The sequence below is a fragment of the Diorhabda sublineata genome, chromosome 8, assembly GCF_026230105.1.
Source record: "Diorhabda sublineata isolate icDioSubl1.1 chromosome 8, icDioSubl1.1, whole genome shotgun sequence".
NCBI lineage: Eukaryota > Metazoa > Arthropoda > Insecta > Coleoptera > Chrysomelidae > Diorhabda > Diorhabda sublineata.
The window spans coordinates 29,395,702-29,416,333 of record NC_079481.1 but is presented as its reverse complement, the minus strand read 5'-3'; the positions used below and the strand labels follow the sequence as shown (position 1 = coordinate 29,416,333).

Here is a 20,632-nt window from a genome sequence, read left to right as displayed (position 1 = left end):
TATTCCTTATCAAATAATAAATTTTTCTTTTCGTATTACGAATCAATCGGATGATTTGGTTAAGAAGAATCCATGCAAATGCCGAAAATCTAACGTTGTTGCTCAGTGGGATCACAGGGATGAGCGAAGGAGCACTTAAATTGTAATCTTCTAACATAAATTTCTTGAATTAATAACTTTTTCTATCGCTATATGAATATTTTAAGGAAAAAATATCGGTTAAATGTATAGTAGACATCCTGTATAATTTTTATACGCACGCATCAATGAAAATGTGCTTCCGTTGCTTTTGTGTGACAATAAATTTGAAAATAATGATACCAAGAGGTGCCCACCCATGAAATCATACTTGGCACGGATTGGTTTTTGATATATTTTTTTTAAATTATATTAGTTTGTACGTTTCCTTGAAATTTTTTTTTAGTTTTTATATTTCCCATTATTCGACTCTAATATACGGTCATGGTACGTGAAAACATCTGCCTTCTTTTAATATCGGTTTGAAATTGTTGCATTATCCAAAAAAAAATATATCGGATTTTAAAAAAAAAATTGCATCGACCGGGAATCGAACCCGGGCCGCCCGCGTGGCAGGCGAGCATTCTACCACTGAACCATCGATGCTGTACGTCACGAATCTTCTTCTAAAATATCAATTTGAATTATTCTATTTATTAATATACAAACATATTAGTTTTTATTAAATTTTTCCTCATAAATATTTTGATTAATAATTTTTACGTATAAATAAAATTTTCCTTTAATCTAAATATCGTATCGAAGTATCGAAGCTATTACTATATTATGTTCAACTAATCCAATAGATGGCGTACTTTTACAAAGTTCAAATATAATATCGACTTTAAAATATTGAATTGACCCTTATAACGGAAAATTACACAATAAAATTTAGTGAAAAAAAAAAAAAAATATTAAATATTCATTACGGCACTTAACAAACTCCCAGTTAGTTAAATGGTGAAGTAAGCAGTAATTAAGCACCAAGATGCGGGCAGTAGTCATTTGTTTTTAATTGAGATAACAGCATTATCACGTAGACCCTTCTCTGTCGTCAACTTGAATATCGATACCGAACGAGTGGAAGAGCGACACAAGATCGACGTAAAGGAGAAATCAGTAGAAAAAAATATAGTTTTAATTAACAGTTTTTGTAATGATATCCTAATAAAATGAGTTTGTTCACACGAAATAAAATGAGTCAGATATTTTGAAATAATATTACCCTGTGTAAATAGCGTAAATTGTTAAAAATAATCGTAGACAACGAAGCAGTTTATTTTATTAATGTTGTTCCATATATTTTTATTATCATATTAAAAGACGAAAAAAAAAATGTAGAACGCATAATAAAGAATTTCATATTTATTTTTTAATACTACGCCTATTTGTGTCGAATAAATTCTAGTTTCTGGAAGAGAAAGACGTTAACACTTAGACTTAGACTTACATATATCCTACGTAACCGAAATCCCGGTATTTCCACTAACAATAAAGTGAAAGGGCTCTTCCCAATTATCCAAAGGGGAAACATCAAAGTGTATCTTGAGCTTTGAAACAAAGGCTATTATTGACAGTTGTTTTTCCTAAGCTAGCATGTGCACATTGTCCCACGATAGTAAATAGATCGATAATTTAGTATGTACATCTCTTCAATATACTTATATTCAATAATTTAATCAATTTTGTAATTTTTATCTTTCCTCTTCTCCGCAATTTTACATCTATAGTGCATTATATGGGATTGGGATTCAAGAACACTTGCCATAAGTAATAGGAAATTTATTTGCATAGTCGGTGGCTGGTTCGTTTCGTTTCAACTACAACACCCATTCGATTCCCATGAACATTAACCAGTACGATAAATACAATTACACTCAGAAAAATTTTATCTCGATTATCGAATTCATGTATTGATGTTTTATCGTTTAGAACGCGTCCAACAAAAAACGTTTTTTCCTGTGATTATACTTATAGATCATATTCAAAAAATTGAAATAGAAAAACAGTCTAAGAAACCGAGGAAAAGTTACAGAACTGCCGTATAAACACGAATAATGCTAAACGTCGTTAACAGAATTGATAAAATTGTTTGTAGCGCGATTATATGAAAAATCTGGATCATAGTTTAGTAATCTTCTAAATTGGATACCAAGTAACGAATTGATCGTTTTATTTTTAGTCCTCGCCTTATAAATATGATCGTATTTAATCCTCAATTACTATAAGTGTCCCCTAATCACTCAAATTTCCTTCTAAATAGAGGAAATATTGAAGGATACGTTAATATAACCAATTTATCAGTGTACGGAGATTGAATTTGTGAAAAAGGCCGAACGTTGAGTCGATTGTCTCTCCCGTGTATACGAAATATATACATACACACTTGGCGTGGTATAGCGATGCGGTGGAATATATGCAAACCCCTTTCTTGTAATTTACAGAAATAAACATTAGCGCTACTGAAAGCAATAAAATAAATCAAGCAGCCGAACGAACGAAGAACGTCGCCGTTTCTACTAATGGGAAATATCGGGGGAGGCCGGGACCGCAGCACCACTTCAACCCGACACTCCAGAAAACAACAGACGATCACTGCTATTAAGAAACAGAAGCGAGAGATATCTGTTGAGAGAACGAACGCATCGAAAATATATAATAAATAATAATAATAATAATGATAGTGATAATAATGCCGTTATCACACGAGTACCTACTTTAACGGAACGCACATTTTTCGATTTCTTCTTCTTCTTCTTCTTTCGATTAAAAAGAAACATTAATATTGCGGCGACCACTTCATGTATTATCAAAAACATAAAACGAAATCACGCGTGTCTGATCTCTAGGAGCAGCGTAGGTCTACTACTTAACTCTTCAATCCAAAACGTCTCGTCGAATCTTAAAAGGCGTATACCATATCGATTGATAGGTGAGTTTTTTCACAAACTTTCGTGGTTTGCTATTCGCCATCACATAAAACAATGATTCCTAAGTGATTTATAACCGACTCGAGGAATTTCAAGTCAATGTAGTACATTCTGTGTGTTCTAACAGCACACAATTAACAACTTTATCCTCTATATATCCGCTATACGTTTTAGGAAAAACCAACACGAAGAATTAAGGTCAATTTTTACGAAATGCCTAGTTGGTTATAGAGAAGCTATGCTACTCCTAGCTTCTTCTTTGATAGCCTTCTTTAGATTTCATCTTATCTATATGAAAAATCGAGTCCCAAAATTAAAAATTCACTCTCTTTTGATACCTACTATTTTATCTTATTTTTTGCTATCAAAATCGTTTCGGTTTTTGGTATTAGATTTTAAATTGAATATCGTTTATTTAATATGTTTCATTCTACGAGGAATATTTTCAAAAATCCTCCAAAGAGTTTTTTTTTTAATTTCTTCAATACCCTATATAAATCAATTGACACTCAAAAGCCTAAATTCAATTTCCTAATCACTGGTAATTCTCCCAGTGACACTTTTAAGTTTTTTTTTTTTTTGTCGTTCGACCGATTTGCATAGTCATCCGAAACTCGACGTGCCGCCGAGGTGCCTATCTATACACCAAACGAACTCCCTTTTCATCGTATTTTTTCACCCCCTAAAATCAACAGGTAGGTATTGATATCTGTTTATTGGAAAATGGGGTATTTTATGGCGGTATCCGGCTTAAAAAGCTTGTTCCGATGTCATTTCGTCGTGTCGAACTGGAGGTAAAATAGACCGGGAGGACGAAGTTAAAATTTCAACCGTCGTGAATCGATTTAAGGAAAAAATCATTTCGTACATATGAATATGGAAATAATTGTTACGCGATTTACTTAGTTATAAAAATATGTAAACTACTAACGAACGGACTATAATTTTTTTTTTTTCGAAACAATCGAAATCATTCAACGTCGACGATTCCGCGTGTATTTATGTATTATTTGGACGCAATAACCTTGTAATAATATTTGTAGTATTTCAATTTACTAATAACTATTCGAATATCAATTTTTCTTCCATCGTTTCCTAATCTAATAAGAGTGTATCTGAAAAGAGAATCGGGGAGACACGCGGAGTTGATTTCCAAACAAATTCGAATCGCGTTTCAGGTTTCGACGATACTCTCCTGTCACTTGTCATTCATTTGTTCGTTGATTAATCGAGTATTGTTAACAGGCTATTGGGTGAACGTTGTTGCTCGTTTGTTTTTCATACCGTTTTGTTAGCGTCAATGAGTTCTAGATTTCAATGGCGAGTCGGGATTGATTGAAGTTCAAAATGAATGCCATTTGATTTATTTCGTTTTGTGTATGTGTGTAAAATGTGTAGTGAGCCGCGATTGAAACGTTTTCGCCCAGTTTTGTTTTATTTGATTGATATGAATTTTGATGTCCTTGTTTTACTTCGCGCTTCATTTGTTTCAATTTGTATTGATGGCCGTACGTCGACGGTCTTTTGTTTACGTTGTTTGATTTTTACGAAATGTAGGTGAAGTAACTACCTATATCGGTATCGATGAAATATTGATGGTTTATCGTGGACGTGTGTGCTTCGTACAAGTTTATGTTTGTCCATTTCGTAATCGAATTTTCCCTCTACACGCGTGTTCGTTCTAATAGGGATACAGTTTTATAGGATTCAAAATCGAATCGAAAACTCAACGATAAATAACCCAATTGATTCATTGAAATGAATTTAATCGAATATTTTCAAAAAGGAAGTGCGTAGATATGATTTATTTGTATCTAACAAGCTATTTAACATTAGAAACGTTGATTATTGATTAAAGAAATTAAATTGAAAACGGTATTGCGATATGTCAGAAACAAACATATAACTATGATTAAAGTATTGAAGGAATACATATTCTTGATTGACATATGACATATGACATATGACAAGCATTCGAACTGAACTCAATTATCTCAATCAGTTTTGAATCGTAAAGAAACGACTGTTTGATCGACTGAAATAACTAATTAGGCTACTAAAGCAAGAGTTCATAAAGAAACGTCATAAAAAAAAAGAGATTCGAGTTGATTTGATTTAACAGAATTAAATTGTTGGTGTGGAAATGGGTAGATATCAATACATGGGCAGCAATACGTCAAATAATCGAAGTAATTGAATCAATATTTTATGTAGGTATCTTTAATCATTAATCAACAAAATTCGTGATTATACTCAGTGATACTTGATTATTTTTTGTTTTTTTTTATTGTTAAAAACCTATAACTAAGAAATGTTTATATAAAATATTATTCGTTGGAGCATTTTTCTGAAGTTTCTTGTTGTTTTGATCGCAAGGAATTAATTAAATTGACAAAAATCAAAGGTACGTAAACTGAAATCAAGTAAACAACAAAATTTTCAAAACTTTTTTAATTTCATATTCCATCGCACGAGATCAAAGACGCGTATTAAGCTTTTATTGATGTCAGTCAATCTACCTATTAGGGATTTCTGTAATCCCCAAAAGCAGCCAAAGGAATTCTCTTTTAAAAAGAGAGTTAAAAGACGCTGGTTTTTTATAAAAAAAAATCTATATATACGAGGATACCTATTGTGATGAATTTTACGCTTGCGGAGATGTGGTCGAAGAACTGTTTATACCCACGATACGATTAGAAAAAGAATGTTAATAGTACCTAAGTGTATTGAAAGTGTTTCGTGTCTACAAATGAGATCTAAAATAAATATCTGGCATTTAATGACTACCAGTCAAGATTCGGAATCGTCGAAATAAAATAATTTATACCTACGATAGATGGTGAATTATGATTATCGCGTTTATAGTTTTAATTCGTTTAAGTTTGGTATCGGCGAAAGTCAGGCACAAACTATGATATATAAATTAGTGTAGGGGGAGATATTTTAAACTAAATCATTAATACGTTCGGCGTATAAATATTTTATGGTAATTTATTTCCGTTTATACAATTTTCGATCGCTTCGCACGAATCGAGAAAATTTCCCCTTGTTATATATGTATATATATATATCTATAATAATTGTATTGAGTTACATATTTAAAAATCGTTATTTTTTTTTTTTTTTTTCGTATAAACGTTCACTCCTCTACCACTTTGCATAAGTCCATTAGGACCCAACGGCAATTCTTGATATTCATCGTCGTATATCAACTCTTTTCAGAGTCCACTCAAACCGAAAATCAATAATTTGATAATTTATAACCCTCTAATCACAATAACACTCGAAAAGGGTCTTTTCCCCATCCTACTCACTCTTTCGATCCCTACCCCGAACACACATTTACATCTCGACAGTCTATTGTTTCAAAATCTACATTTCGTGTCCAGCTATATCATCAGCGGCGGCCAAGATCCAAATATCCAAAGACATTTTCGTGATTAATAAAAAAATATTCGATTTGATTATTCTCCACGCCTCTCTATCTTTTGTTTGATCCTTTTTCTTTTTGTCCCAGCTTTTTAAATCCTTGTTTTCCTCGCTCTTCCTCTATAATTTTCACCTGTCGTTTTGTTGACGAATTTCATCTCCATTACATTTCATTCGATATTTCTTTGTACAGCATAATAGATCTTTTTCTACCATCCTCATTTTTATGATTTTTGAAACTTTTTTTTTTATCAAATGGGGACAATCGAGTGGTGTAAACGCTCTAGTGAGTGCCTAAAGATGTCCAGCGCCCAGGTCGTCCAGTGACCTCCGGAAACAGTAACCAAAATCAAACAAATGATTACCGAGGCTGTAGACCAAAAGCTCTAACGTCAACGGGTCTGCTCAGATTTCGTTGCAAGATTAGAAAAAGATCTTCTTCGAAACGGAGTCGATGGAAGCGGTATAGCAGATCTCCTGAAGGCCTTCACCAAAGAAGACTTCCAGCACTGGTTAGATCGATGGTAAAGACGTATGGAAAGGTGTGTGACGAATAAAGGGGAGTATATTGAAGGGGATCATTCGAATGTAGAATTATTTTTTATAATAAAGCCCTTTTTTTCGTGACCAGTCTCGTTATTTAATAGCCAGACCTCGCACAAAAGGTAAAATGATTGAGTATAGCTTGAAAATATCCAGATATTTCCATTCATATTGGTACAGATAATAAGAAACAATAGCAAAAGTTGTTTTTTTTTTTTAACAAAATATGTGTCGTTTTAGTCCGGATCTAATATATACAGCAAAATTTTGATCAAATTCGTCGATTGATTGATTCGTCATGGTTTAAATTTATATTAAAAACCCCTTAACCAATGAAAATATCCCCGTCGATGTTGTTGATCCTCGATTATACGTAGCCTAACACTCGTGATATTCCTTCAAAGACTGTTCACGGTGATTAGTCAGGAGTAGATGTCACGTGACACCTCGGCTCTCGCAAGTGATATATGAATCGAATCATATATCAAACAATATCTGGCTAATTCGAATCGCCGTGGAATTTGCGATGCGTCGGACTCTCTATCTTCGGCATGCTGATTGCTACACTCCGGCTATAGGAAATACCAGGAGGACCAACCAAATTAATCGGCAATTTAGAAAAACCGAAAATCTTTGAAAATTTTCTTATACCATATTTATATCTTAATCTTAACGAAAATGTGTAACTATTTCGATTTTGGTTTTATTAATATTAAAGACATAAATACAATCAAAAGAATGTACTGTACATGATTTTTTTAACGTCTATAATATTGAAAATAACTAAAACCTAGTTTAGACGGATGTCTGAAGTGTAGTAAACGTCCAAAACGTCTTCTCTTTCATTATTTTCTTCTTCAGTTTTCTCTTAATATCCGCTAATGTTTGTGTGTAAAATTCTATTAATATAAAGTTGTGCCATCCCGTATAACCGATGTTGAATCGAGAAATAAAGGATTTTGATGTTTTGTCCAATGAGCGATGGAATGAATTAAAACGTCGCGATGTGAGTGGGTGGACAAACGAACACAATAGAGATCCCATTCCTACGCTAATGATGAATTTTTGTTTTTTGTCTTAAATAGCCGACATGTCCGAGGGTGAGGGAAAGAGAGAGAAAGATGTCATTTATAAGTATTACGCTTTTGTTTTGCGCCAATTCTTGATCTTTGACAAATGCTGTATGACGATTATAGACGGGGGTCAAATAGAGCTTTTGTTACGTTGATCAGGAAGCTTAACGACTTTAAATAAATCGGGGGTACTAGTAATGTACAAATACATTTCGAATTATTAAATTTTATACGTTTGATATTATACCGTGTCTTTTACGCCAAAAAAAAAAAAAAAAACGAAATTTACTTCCTCTCGACTACGTCAATTAAAACGCGTGTTGTTTTTTAGTTGTCTCCACGCATCGATCACTCAAAAACCTTCCACGATATATCTGGCGCACGTTATCTAACGACACAATAGTTTGAATCATTTCCTTCTGTCATTTGTTTCGGTTCGAAGACATGTTGCGATTCTTGAAGATAGCAGCACGACATTTTAATATAAAATAATAATAATAATAATTCGGATAATGACGGTAAATTATTACGGTCATTGAAATTTGTACGTTCTACGACATGTATAACAAATGAAATTTTAATTATTCACATGAATATTTCGAGATATTTCAGATGGCGCTGCCATTTTGTCGAATCCATATGACGTTTATGAAGTACCAACTGTCAAAAGACTATGTGTCAAAATTTATGACATTTCGATTAGTTAGACAAAAGTGACAAGCATTTAAGTGAAGTTATTTTCAAAACAATTTCGTGTGTTAATTTATCAATATATTTATAAAAGTGTTATCGGGACTTTGATACATCGAAAAGAATAATTTGTTATTGATTTACTGAATATAAACGATGGTGAACTTTCTGGTCGTCCAATTGAAATGATTTACTCCAGGAAACATCAAAAAAATTTACAAATTAGTTATATCTAAACGTAAATTGAAACTGCGTGAGATAGTTGACGCAGTGAATATCCTAGAAAACAATGTATTAACAATTATGCATATATATTTTAGCATGAGAAAACTTTTTTCATAGTGAATGCCGTGTTAACTCACATTCGATCAAAAACAACAAACGTGTTGAAGATTCGGAGACATTTTTGGTCGTGTTTACATGTAATCAATCAGTTTTTTTCGTCGAAATGTCACAATGGATCAATTGAATCAAAACTATCATCATCTGAATCGACTGTAGCCGGTGAACCACGTCCGAAGCGTCCAAAGACTCAGCAAACAGTTGAAAAGGTTATGGCTTCAATATCTTGGGATGCGTATGGAATGTTGTTGTAGAGAGATAATCGAAAGCATAAACTATATTGTTGTTGAATCTTTTGAATGCAAAAATCAAGGGAAAACGTCGGAGAACAAAGTACTGCTTCACCAACTCGATGGCAATGATGGTTATATATACGGTCCACCGTATAGTGCAGTTCTAGTCTAGTTTTTTTAGTTAGTCACACGATTGAGTGACGTGTTTTGACTTCAAAATTTATTCACTGATATGTTAAAATTATTTATATTTCATAAAATGAAGAAAATATAGAAGCAGTTTACTATTCCGAAAATGATATTCAAAGCACATATCCTGGACAATATTTCTATATGATACAAGCGAAAAATATCCGACGTAGTCCTTTTGTTTTTACGTCCCCGGAGATTCGCGCTGACTAAAATATAACAGGGCCGGTTAATGGAATATGAATTGGTATTCAACACCATATACCATACCGCGAACAATGACGGATTGCTTGATAAAAGTTTTATATTATTCCGATAATTAACATAAACATTTCAGACAACAACAACAAAAAATGGAACTTAAATTTATATGAAATAAAGATATTTTCAGTTTTGATTTGATCGTGTCTAATGCGACGTTGATCGAGTTATTGTATTGACAATAACTCAAATATATATATATATATATATATATATATATATATATATATATATAGGGTGATTCATATAAGCCTACACATACAGGATATTTGATGAAAATCATCGTCGACTATCGAATTACTTTCCACTGGATCATTTTTAAGCCACGCATGAATCGATCGTCGAAACGTTATTTCTGTCATTTTGTGAAGAAATCGCTCAAATTTGACAATCGAAAACTTTTGGTTTTGTTATTGAAAACTTGGGATTTTTATTTAAAATGAAATAGTATAGGGATACGTGAATCATTCCATTTCCAGAATGTATTAAAAGCAATCATTACCATTATTTAAAGAAATACGTAAAGGTCATATTTTATTGTTTTTTTTTTGTATAAAACTACGTTTCGTGTGGTTTCTATCGTCTAAATTCAAACCGCTCCTGCTTCAAAGATAGAAAGAGACGGAGGTAATGTTATAAAAAGGGTTTTCTTTACCTTTGATGTGAATTTTAATGCCTTTTGCTCATCGGTTATGGCAAATTGTGTTAGTGTTTTTACGCTTTGTCAAGGTACGTAGAAATAGCATTTTTCCTCAATTATAACATACAACAATTTCCATTAATATAATTTTTTTTATCATACCACGCAGTTTTATTATTAATATCGATAAACGCCTACTACATCTTCTTTTTTTTTTTTGAGGATAGGAAGTAGTCGGTAGTGGGCCGAAATCGAAATAAAAAAAAACATGTAGGATTTACGTAATTGTTGAAATAATGACTTAATCTCACTATTTTGACGTTTTTCCGTTACTATAACCGATGACAAATAGCTATTTGTTAAGCGTTAAAAAATTATGAACAATAAATCTGTTAATACCACAATAAAATAAATTAGCGTAAATTTGTTTTAGCGAATAAATATATTGATACCTACAGTTTATAATAACAATCTATTGTAGTCGAAATTTTTCTATTATTAAAATTGATGACATCTCTATCTATTCATATGTTTTGGAAAGTGTTGTTACGCCACAATTGCATCTAATTTACTATCAATATATAGAAAGGGATGATTCTGTACAATGCCATTCTTTTATTCACGTATCGTGACCCAGTAGTCACTTCCGTATATTTATTCCAACTTTCGAGCTTTTGAAAATATTCAATGAAATCTCGGATTGTATGTATTCGGAATCGTCCTCTACCTATCTCAAAGTAAATTTTTCGCTCATAACTATTTAAATATCTTTATTTTTTATTATATTATATTATATTTTATTTTTATTAATTTTCTTTTATTTTGAGTTTAATAGTTTCCGTGTAACTTCATATTTTCTATTTAATTGGGAAACAGAACGAATAGAACAGAACAGGTTCCTATTTGGTTATATTAAAAAAAAAAAACTTTTTATTCAAATTTGTTTTTTCTACTCCATTTTGTTCAATTTCTGCTAAGCACCACAATTAAAAAGTTATAAAATATTTTTCAAAAACCTCACCAGCGAATATGAAGATTAACACAAATTTACTTTGATTTGAACACGTCTTGTAGATAGGTAGAGGACGATTTCGAATAAATTCAGAGATACAGAAGTGACTACTGGGCCGCGATACGTGAACAAAGGAATATTCAAAATATTTGAAGGAAAACGTAACAAACCAAATGGCGTGTTACAATCTTTTCAGTTCTGTGTATGTCGAAATAAAGTTTTTTTCATTCTTCTTCTTTTTGCCTACTAACCATTCTTATATTGTTTTATAGCATTTCTAAATAGATGACATTTCAAGTCACTGATGAAAAGACGGTTTTTATCGTGTCAAAATTACTGCAATTTTCGTATAAGAATTGTAGTTCGTCTCTGTAGACAACAATTGCTCATAACCAGTGATAATTGTAATAAGATCAACTAATTATCTCTAGTATATTAATCTAAGTACGTAGTGTTAAGTGATGTCTCCGTATAAATAATTGAGAGCTTCCGGATGAACACATACATACACATATGTGTGGGTATATATTACTAGTTAACGGTTATGTTGATAAGTCGTTTAAAATTGTTGTTTTACGCGTACCAAAGAATTTTTTATTCGAGTCTCTTTGTCTAGCCCGCAGACGAAATGAAAATAGTCCGTTATCAGTACGAGATGAAGTCGATGTTGCAGATTTTACCGATTTACTATATATCTCTTAGAAACAATGGAGAGCTTTGTTAACAAACCCAGTTTTACTTGCATCGTTTATAGATTTTTTTATCTTTACAGACATCTTATTGTCTACTTCGTTCTTAAGTAAATAAGAAGATGAAATTAAGTTTCATAAAAAACAAAATGTATGATAATGACTCTTCGTCTAAAAGAATATCAATTTCTTTTGTTTTTAGTTACTACAAATTAGGTATTTGACGGAATTCCGCATTTTTTTATGTTAAAAACAATTTTAGTTAGTGTAGACATCGACAAAAAACAGACAATATCAAAAAATTAATAAACACACAAAATCAATGTTGACATTATCGGATACAAATATCGATAAAAATCATGTCAAAGTTACAAAATCTGATGAAAATTGGAATAAGCAATACAATTCGACAAAAATGAAATAAAAATGTAATAATTATCTCTCAAAAATCGATCAAAATCGATCAATATTATCGAAACTAACAAGAATTGAACGGAATCGAGAAACATCGAATAAAATCAAACTCCAAACTGATCAAAAATGTTAAGAAAACCCTTTGAAAGATTGTCAAAATTTGATATGAACATTTTATCATAGCATAACAAAAAGAAAAATATTGTTGAGTTTGTTTACCTGTTTTGTTTTTTATAAAAAACCGATCTCTCTCTATAGAAAATAGAAATTGATAGCGTGGGGGTGCTGAAATGAGAATTTAATATTTGATGAGACTTCTTTCGCAAAGTATCCGTTCCCTTTGCGGAAATGATTGGGTTATTACGAGGAATTCGATTTGAAAGGAAATGTTTGTTCAACTTTTCGCCAAACAAACGACCGCATATAGAGAATCGTTGATCGATTTCTAATATTCCTCCGCTATTCAAAATAAACCCTCTTATTGAAAATTTTCTATATACATATAGACACAATCTTTAGAAATAAAAGTATCAATTCGATAAATCGACGAATTATTTATGTATTTGATTTTGCAACCATTCTGCATGTTGTGCCCAATAAAGAAAACACAAAAATGTTCAATAAGTTCGATATATTTTTTATAATAAGAATCGTCATACTACTGAAAAGACGTTTTTTCCAGTCTGCGGACGGAGAATAATCCGAGGGAACTAAATCAAGCGAATAGGGAGCATGAAGCTGCAATTCAAACTTTAATTCATTAATTTTGGCCATTGTACTAATGGATACGTGATTTGGTGCATTGTCTTGGTTGAACAACAGTTTTTCTTAGCCAAATGCGGCAGGTTTAGCTTGATTTCTTCGCACAATACTCGCCGTTGATGGTTTTTACTTTTTCAAGATAATCAATGAATATTATCCCCACGTACATCCCTTAAAACCAAGCCTTCTTTGGAACCGATACTTCCTTTTCAGACCATTGTTATTTTATTTCGGGTGTAAAGTGATTGGCCCACGTTTCATTTATGGTTATGAAACGGTGGAAAAATTCTTTGAAACATTGTCAAACATTCGATAAAAACATTTTCACGACGCTGTTTTTCGTTCCATTCTGCACACAGCTTTCTCATGTCCAAATTTTCAGATAATATGCGACGTACTGCACTTTTTGAAATGCCTACTATGTCTATTAGCTCGAGCATTTTCAGTCGACTATCATCTAATGAATTTTCTTCGATATTTCTGGTGTCGTCACCTCATTTGGTCGACCACTACGATGCTGGTCTTCGTACAGCCTCGTTTAAAGTCAAATAATAAAGTCTGTAATAAAATGGGATTTTTCAAACAAGTGCCGCCATCTGTGTGTTGTAATTTGTGCTATATATCATTCTAAACGACTAGGAAATAAAAGGTTAAAAGTCGTTTTAATAAAACACACTTAATTTAATTTTTTTTTTTTACCGTATAAGGTGTTAAGCAAGTTTATAATATTTTAATTATTTATTTCTAAAATTAAACATTTTCTCAGGACAACTTAACTCGGTGGAATATAACTGTAGCGCGAAAAAATGTTCTGTAATTTTAATTTTTCTCAGTCTTGTTATGTGTCAACGTATTTAGTGTTTAAAAAACTAGTTTTTAATATATTCACACATTTTTCTATTAATGAAACCGCAAATATTTAATAGACAGTTTACGCAAGTAACGCAAGATCTTGTTGATTTTGTATTTTTATTTCAGAATTCCGGATAGGTTTTCCAAAAGAAAAAATGTTATTTCGAAGATTGTCTGCTACATTTTTAGTTGAATCTGGAGGAGGCTAAAGAAACATGGCGGTTGGAAGTCATCAACGCTCGCTGGAGGATAAGTTGATATCAGGAAAATAAATAAAATGTCAAAACAAAATTATCAAATAAATAATTGTTGATGATGATGATGATGATGATGACTTTACTTCGACATTTTGTACGAAATAAATTATTTAAAAAATTAATTATTGTGGTGTTATTTATTACTAGAATTTTACGGATTTATTTTCAATTTATTTTGTCGAAAAGACCAATATGCGTTTCTATTAACCACAAAAGGTTAATAACTAAATTAGTTCCGTGAAATACCATATAAGCGTAGTATTTCATTGAATTGAAATCTTTCATATTCTTGTTTACATTATTAAATTTAATAGTTTTAAATAATGAATGGAATAATGTATTTGTGCAAACTAATTATTTTAGTTAAAGAATAAGTTAAATAAATGTTATTTTGTTTATTATAGACAGAAACATATATATGTAAAAAAATCAATGGATAATAAAGTAAATGAAGGAATTGCTAATAAAAAAAAACCACCAGCGGAAAATTAGTATTATCTGTCTTTCTGCATATATAGAAATTCTTTAACTTTAACGTTTGAAACGAGACTGTTTTTATTATAAAAATTATTCTACATTCCACTTTTCCGTACGTTTTTTTCCATTAATCGAAACAATCTTCTTCGGTCTTCTTCCATCGACTCAAATCGGGTACCTTTCGAAGCAGATCTAACTGTTCTAACCTTTCAAGGAAATCTGAGCAGACCCTTCGACGCTAGAGCCTTTGGTCAGGAGTCTTTTTCGGCGTTTACAGCCTCGGTAATCATCTGGATGGTCATCCGACGATCTGCACGCTCAATTTGGTTGATTTTGGTCACTATTTCCATAGTTGAAACGATCACTGGACGACCTGGGTGCTTCAATACTCTTTCGGCACTAACTAAAGTGCTTACACTACTCAAACTACCAACCAGTGGATTCAGTTATAAATACTGTTGATGTAACTATGTTTGGTAAGTGGTAGATTTGGAATTAACGTAATTGATTCTCGAATACACGAATACTTCTTCATTGAGTATCTATCGAATGAATTCATTTTAATTGTCAGCCTTTGCAGCTTCAGCCCTGCAGAGGAGCAACTACTATATCAGGACCAACTCCAATAAATTGGATACCATAGGTCCAGATTGGCATAATTAGGAATTTGGTTTCTAATTTGAGTTTGGATCTATATTCGCCAGTTGGTAAAACATTTCCTCGGGATTTGGAGTTGTTTATATGCGCAGAGAGAGAATTTAAAGAATAAAAATGTGTATATTCAATTATATCGAAGATACTTGAAGACGTTTAAGTTTGTATGAATGGTTCGTCGTTAGAACAACTAAAAGTCATTAATTGTAATTAGAAATGAAGAAAAAAAAATTGAATATTCTCACTTTTATGATATCTAAATTACAATTATCGTCATAATTATTAGCTTCGAAAGCAGTAAAAGTTTGTTTTCGAAACAACAATAATTTCTAATCAAAATAAAATTAAAACTTTGAAATTAGTGTGTTGTGACGTAGCAAAAGTAACATTAGGTAGTTAAAATGTTTTTATTTTATTATTCGACACGCCCTCCATAAAGTTTCCTTTACTTATTTCCTTTTATTAGTTGCTAATAACTGACGCGTCCCTCAGTTTAACACCTCACCCTTAACGTTCGAAATTCCCCAGCGTTTCTCAAATAACAATATTCACTACCAAAAAATCACCCTTTTAGGTAAGTCAACTGCCACATGTATTAGAATATATCCATCTCAAGGGTAGTTTTATACTTTAATGTGTCTCTTCAAACATTACAGTTAAAACAAAAGCGAAAGGGGTTGGAAATGCCCGCATCTTCGATACTTTGACAGAGCTGGATCAAGCTACGTCATTAATAAATTATTATTCGTCAAAAAACTATATATATATATATATATTTTTTTTTAATTATATATAACAAGAAAATTACGACAAAGTTTTTTTTTTTTTGATATCGCGTTTTTATTAAATTTCCCGTCAAATTGTTTTCCCTTTGAAATATAACAAATTATACAACAAATGTCGAGGCGATTGAATCGATTAGAATATTTTTATTTGATAAAACAAAAGTTTTTGTTGCAATTATTTTTTCTCTAGAATGTTTTCGGAAAAAGTATTTTTTAATTTTATTTTGATCCGATTCTGGATTCGGCACGACCACTTTCCACTCCGAAAGCTACAGCAACGACAAAATGCGATCTGTCCTTTGTTTTAAGGACTAATTCCGATAAAACAGAAGAAGATAACAGTATAGGGGTAAAGAAAGAGGAACGGGGGTTCATTAAGGGATGATTTCTTTACAGAGACACATGTGCTATAAGGGCTAAAAAAGGGTTTAAGCGTCAATGATCTAGGGAATTATTTAAGGGTTGGCATAAGGGTGGTGATATCGGTAAATTCAGATAAAGGGTTGGAATTGTAACTGTTGAAAAAGGGGCGAAATTTATAGACGACGCTTTTCCGACTCTAATTAGCAAAGTAATGAGTTATTAGGAAAAACAGAAATGGGTTTTCCATGACAAACCGCAACTGAAAAGTAACGATCAAGAGAGAAAGAGAGGAGAGGGAGTAATTTTCCACCAGTCTGATTAGTTTAACTTTGATAACAAATAGTTACACCCCTACAGATTATCACACAATTTCAAATATTAATATAACCATTTTGAAAAATACGAAAATATCTATTGATTAAAGTAATTCTCGAGCCTAATTAAGACAGTGTAAAAACAATCGAAATATTTAATTAGTAAATTAACGGACCTTAAGTCGATTAAATTTATATCGCGTACCATATGGGATCATTGTATATATTCAATGCATGAATGCAATATTTAAATTATACTTCCTCAATTTATTACAATTGAGAGTTTGTAGTAATAAACGACACCATAAATTTATCATTGTTTCATTCTATTTTTATTGTTTTGAACTGAATAAAAAGATAAAAAAAAAAAAAAAAACACCCATCGGACACTTCTGATACACTCTAACGCGGAGTGGCTTCCATATTGACCATCAGGACTTGACGAATGTTTCTTTTGCCTTCCTTCACCATCTTACTTAACAGTTCGGTGTTATAGATTAGAAATCGTCTTCGGAATGGAACAGAATCGGTAATACACGGTACAATAGACATTACCATTATCACCAATAAGTAAATATACTTTAGCAAGCGTTTGAACCAATTACCAAGCATTTATTACCATTCCATTCCAAAATATGTGATTTGAACGCATCAATCGCTTCTTCAGGTCTACCAAAACGTTCACCAAGCAATTTATTTTTGATCTACCGGATTAAGAAGAAATCATCGGGTGCCAAACGAGGGGATTAAAACGAAAACGTTTTTATTTGAACCGATGTGTGAGAGCTCGAGTAAAATCAAATTTATCTTATATAGATATCTGTTTATTTTTTTCATGTTTAGTGGACTAAAATAGTTATAAGATAAAATAAATAATACAATACGTTTATAGAATGTGGGGATTGTTTTTCTAAATGTTTTTTTTATTGATGAGGCCGAGATCAAAGTTTTAATGTTGATCCTAGAGGGAAAACTTTTTATAGAGGAAAGTTTAGTTGAAAGGCAAGTAGTTGAGGCTTAGAGGAGACTCAAATTTAGGGTGCTACATTGAATTTAATAGTTAGTTTTAATAAATTTTTTAAAACGTGTAACTGAGTTTGCACATTTTTAAGAATAAATTTATTTCGTATGTGAAATTTTGAAACAGCAATACCTACAACAAATAATTTCTTTTAAATTCTATCTCGTATTATATTTATTTTCACATTTTTGTGCGGGGAATTAAAAAAAAAATATCTATTATGATTGTTGGAGTAGAACGTTACGAACATTAAAATAATAATAGAGAGTCGATTTCTTTTCTTTTCAAACAAAAAAGCGAAAAATTCGTTCGCCATTTTTCCGTATACAAAAGCAAATTTTTCCGTTTTCAAGTAGCTTCTCCACACAAACGATTTACTCATATGAATAGACGTATTATTAGATCTGACGAGATCTAATGTTATTCAAACTAATTTTCCTCCTGTCTCTGTGGAAATTTTAATTTTTTTGTCTTCCTTTTTTCGAATGTGATTACTGATGTTCTACGCAGTCAATTAATTTTTAATTTTAACTAAATAGACAAAACGTGGAAACGAACAGAAAAGGATAATAATTAGAACTGGAAAAACTCGTGTACTTAGTTGATTTTCCATAGTTTTCGTTAACAAAGTAAAATGTCAAACGACAACAACTCAATATCAACTCAACTCAATTGCGTAAACCAAAATTCGGATCAGTTTTGACTTACTGTCAATCTCTGAAGAGGATGAGAAGCAGCTATCGAAACGCACTATATAAGAAGCAGATTCTGTGTATGTTCGAGAAATTTCTAGAAGGTTCCAGAATGATTTAGAAAGATCTAAATTGAGTGCAATTCATTATAAGCGATTTAAAACATTTTCGAATCGATCTGAAAAGTTCTAAAATGTGTTATTGTTAATATAAAAGAACTAAATCGAATTGATGTGCATCTAGAGTATTCTAGAGTGTACTAATATTAGAAATTTGAGTATCTGATGGTCAATTTGCAGTCGAGTAAACACCATTTGGAATTGAAATTATAAAAAAAAAATTATGTGAAAAATAACAAACTATTTGAATTTTCTGTAGTTTTCCACGCACTTTAGCCCGGGTTTCGCTGTATATAAATTTCTTTTATAATGAGTTTTTTTCTCTAAGCTGCAAATTTAATATCCGAAAACAATTTGTCGTAAATATTTTTAGCGTAAGTTATAAATTATTGGTGGTACTCATAAGATGAGTTGTAATAATGAAAACTATCTTCTAAAACTACTCTAAAACTTTCACGAAACCTCCGAGAAACCGGAGTAGCTCGTTCGATAGAAGACACAAGAACATCTTAACGTCACCCATAACTTACTTCGCACCACCAGAAACCGCTATATATGTTTTGGTTAGTGTTCCTATTTAAAAAAAAAAACACACGAGATATATTGTTACAGCTGGAAATCGCACGCTCTATCTTCGTCGCTCCCCGTACTAGTCGAAATCGCTTTTCTTACTTCCACATCTACCACCTAGTCAATGATTTACAGTGTAGTGAAGTCGGTAGTCGGTACACAGAGACGGACTCATCAAATATCTTATATACGTCGAACATTCCTTTTCGAGTTTTCGTAGATATTTAGAAAATTGATTTGGAATTTTGTAGCAATTTAACGACGGGTTGGTTCCTTAGCTAACGTCACATTTTCATTTTAGGTCTATTTTCTATGAAAATCGGTTCAAATTGGCTACGGTTTTTAGCAAAATACATTGACAATTTGCGTACTTAATTATATTAATTAATAGATATAAAAAAAAGTACTTTCAATTATAAAGATTTAAAATTTCTTAGAGGAAAAATGTTCATTAGAAAATTGACCTAAAATCAATAGAAATCATAATAAAAAACATATGAAAATGGGTTAACTGAAAGTCCGGGACAAAAATATCTAATACGTCTCTGTGTTTGTGAAAGAGCTTCAAAGATGGATTTAACTCGCGAATGTACCGATTGTAACCTTGTGTGGTCTTGGCAAATCCTTAAGAAAAGCGACTTGAAAAAGCTCCGTCTTCTTCTAACACATATAAACGCTTCATGGTGATTTTCATGGGGATGGCGTTTTATTCCTAAAACGAATGAGGAGGTGTGAATTGTAAGTTACCTGCCGTTGATTTAGAAGTTTCGTATTTTACGGAATTGCGGATTAAAGTTAAATGAGAAACACGAGGGGTCGTCGAAAAATAATTAATATCCACGCATACATACAATATAAAAACGATGTATGAGTACGTATTTTTTAAACTACTATAATTATATGAGATTAGATCATATTTTACTTACTCTCTAAACACGTTAAATGACTAAATACTAAAATTATATTTTGGGTGAACGCGCGATCGTATAACACAGTCTAACCTAACCAAAAGCGTTTTTAAACGAGAAAATACACATGATATTGTGACGTGTTAATATTTTAGCTGCGAAAATTTGTGATGTAGGTTAAAAGAGATGATTTAATGCACGAATTACTATTAATCTTCCAATTTCGAATTATTCTAATTGAAACAAGTGTGAGTCACGTACTAGCTACCATTAAACTATTAATCGTCCACAGTATTTTGCAGCTTTTGAATTCGTATAATAAATTAATAGAATTGGGAAAAATTACCAGTTTCCGGTTAATAATAATTATTACTAATAATGTATATTGTATCTAC

At 31.7% G+C, this 20,632-nt stretch overlaps 1 non-coding gene across 1 annotated transcript; it reads right to left on the bottom strand.

Moving 5' to 3' along the window:
- Window positions 1-553: 553 nt before the first annotated feature.
- On the bottom strand, window positions 554-624 carry Trnag-gcc (transfer RNA glycine (anticodon GCC)). Its single transcript has one exon. It is a non-coding gene; the product is annotated as a tRNA-Gly (tRNA).
- Between the last annotated feature and the right edge of the window lie 20,008 nt (window positions 625-20,632).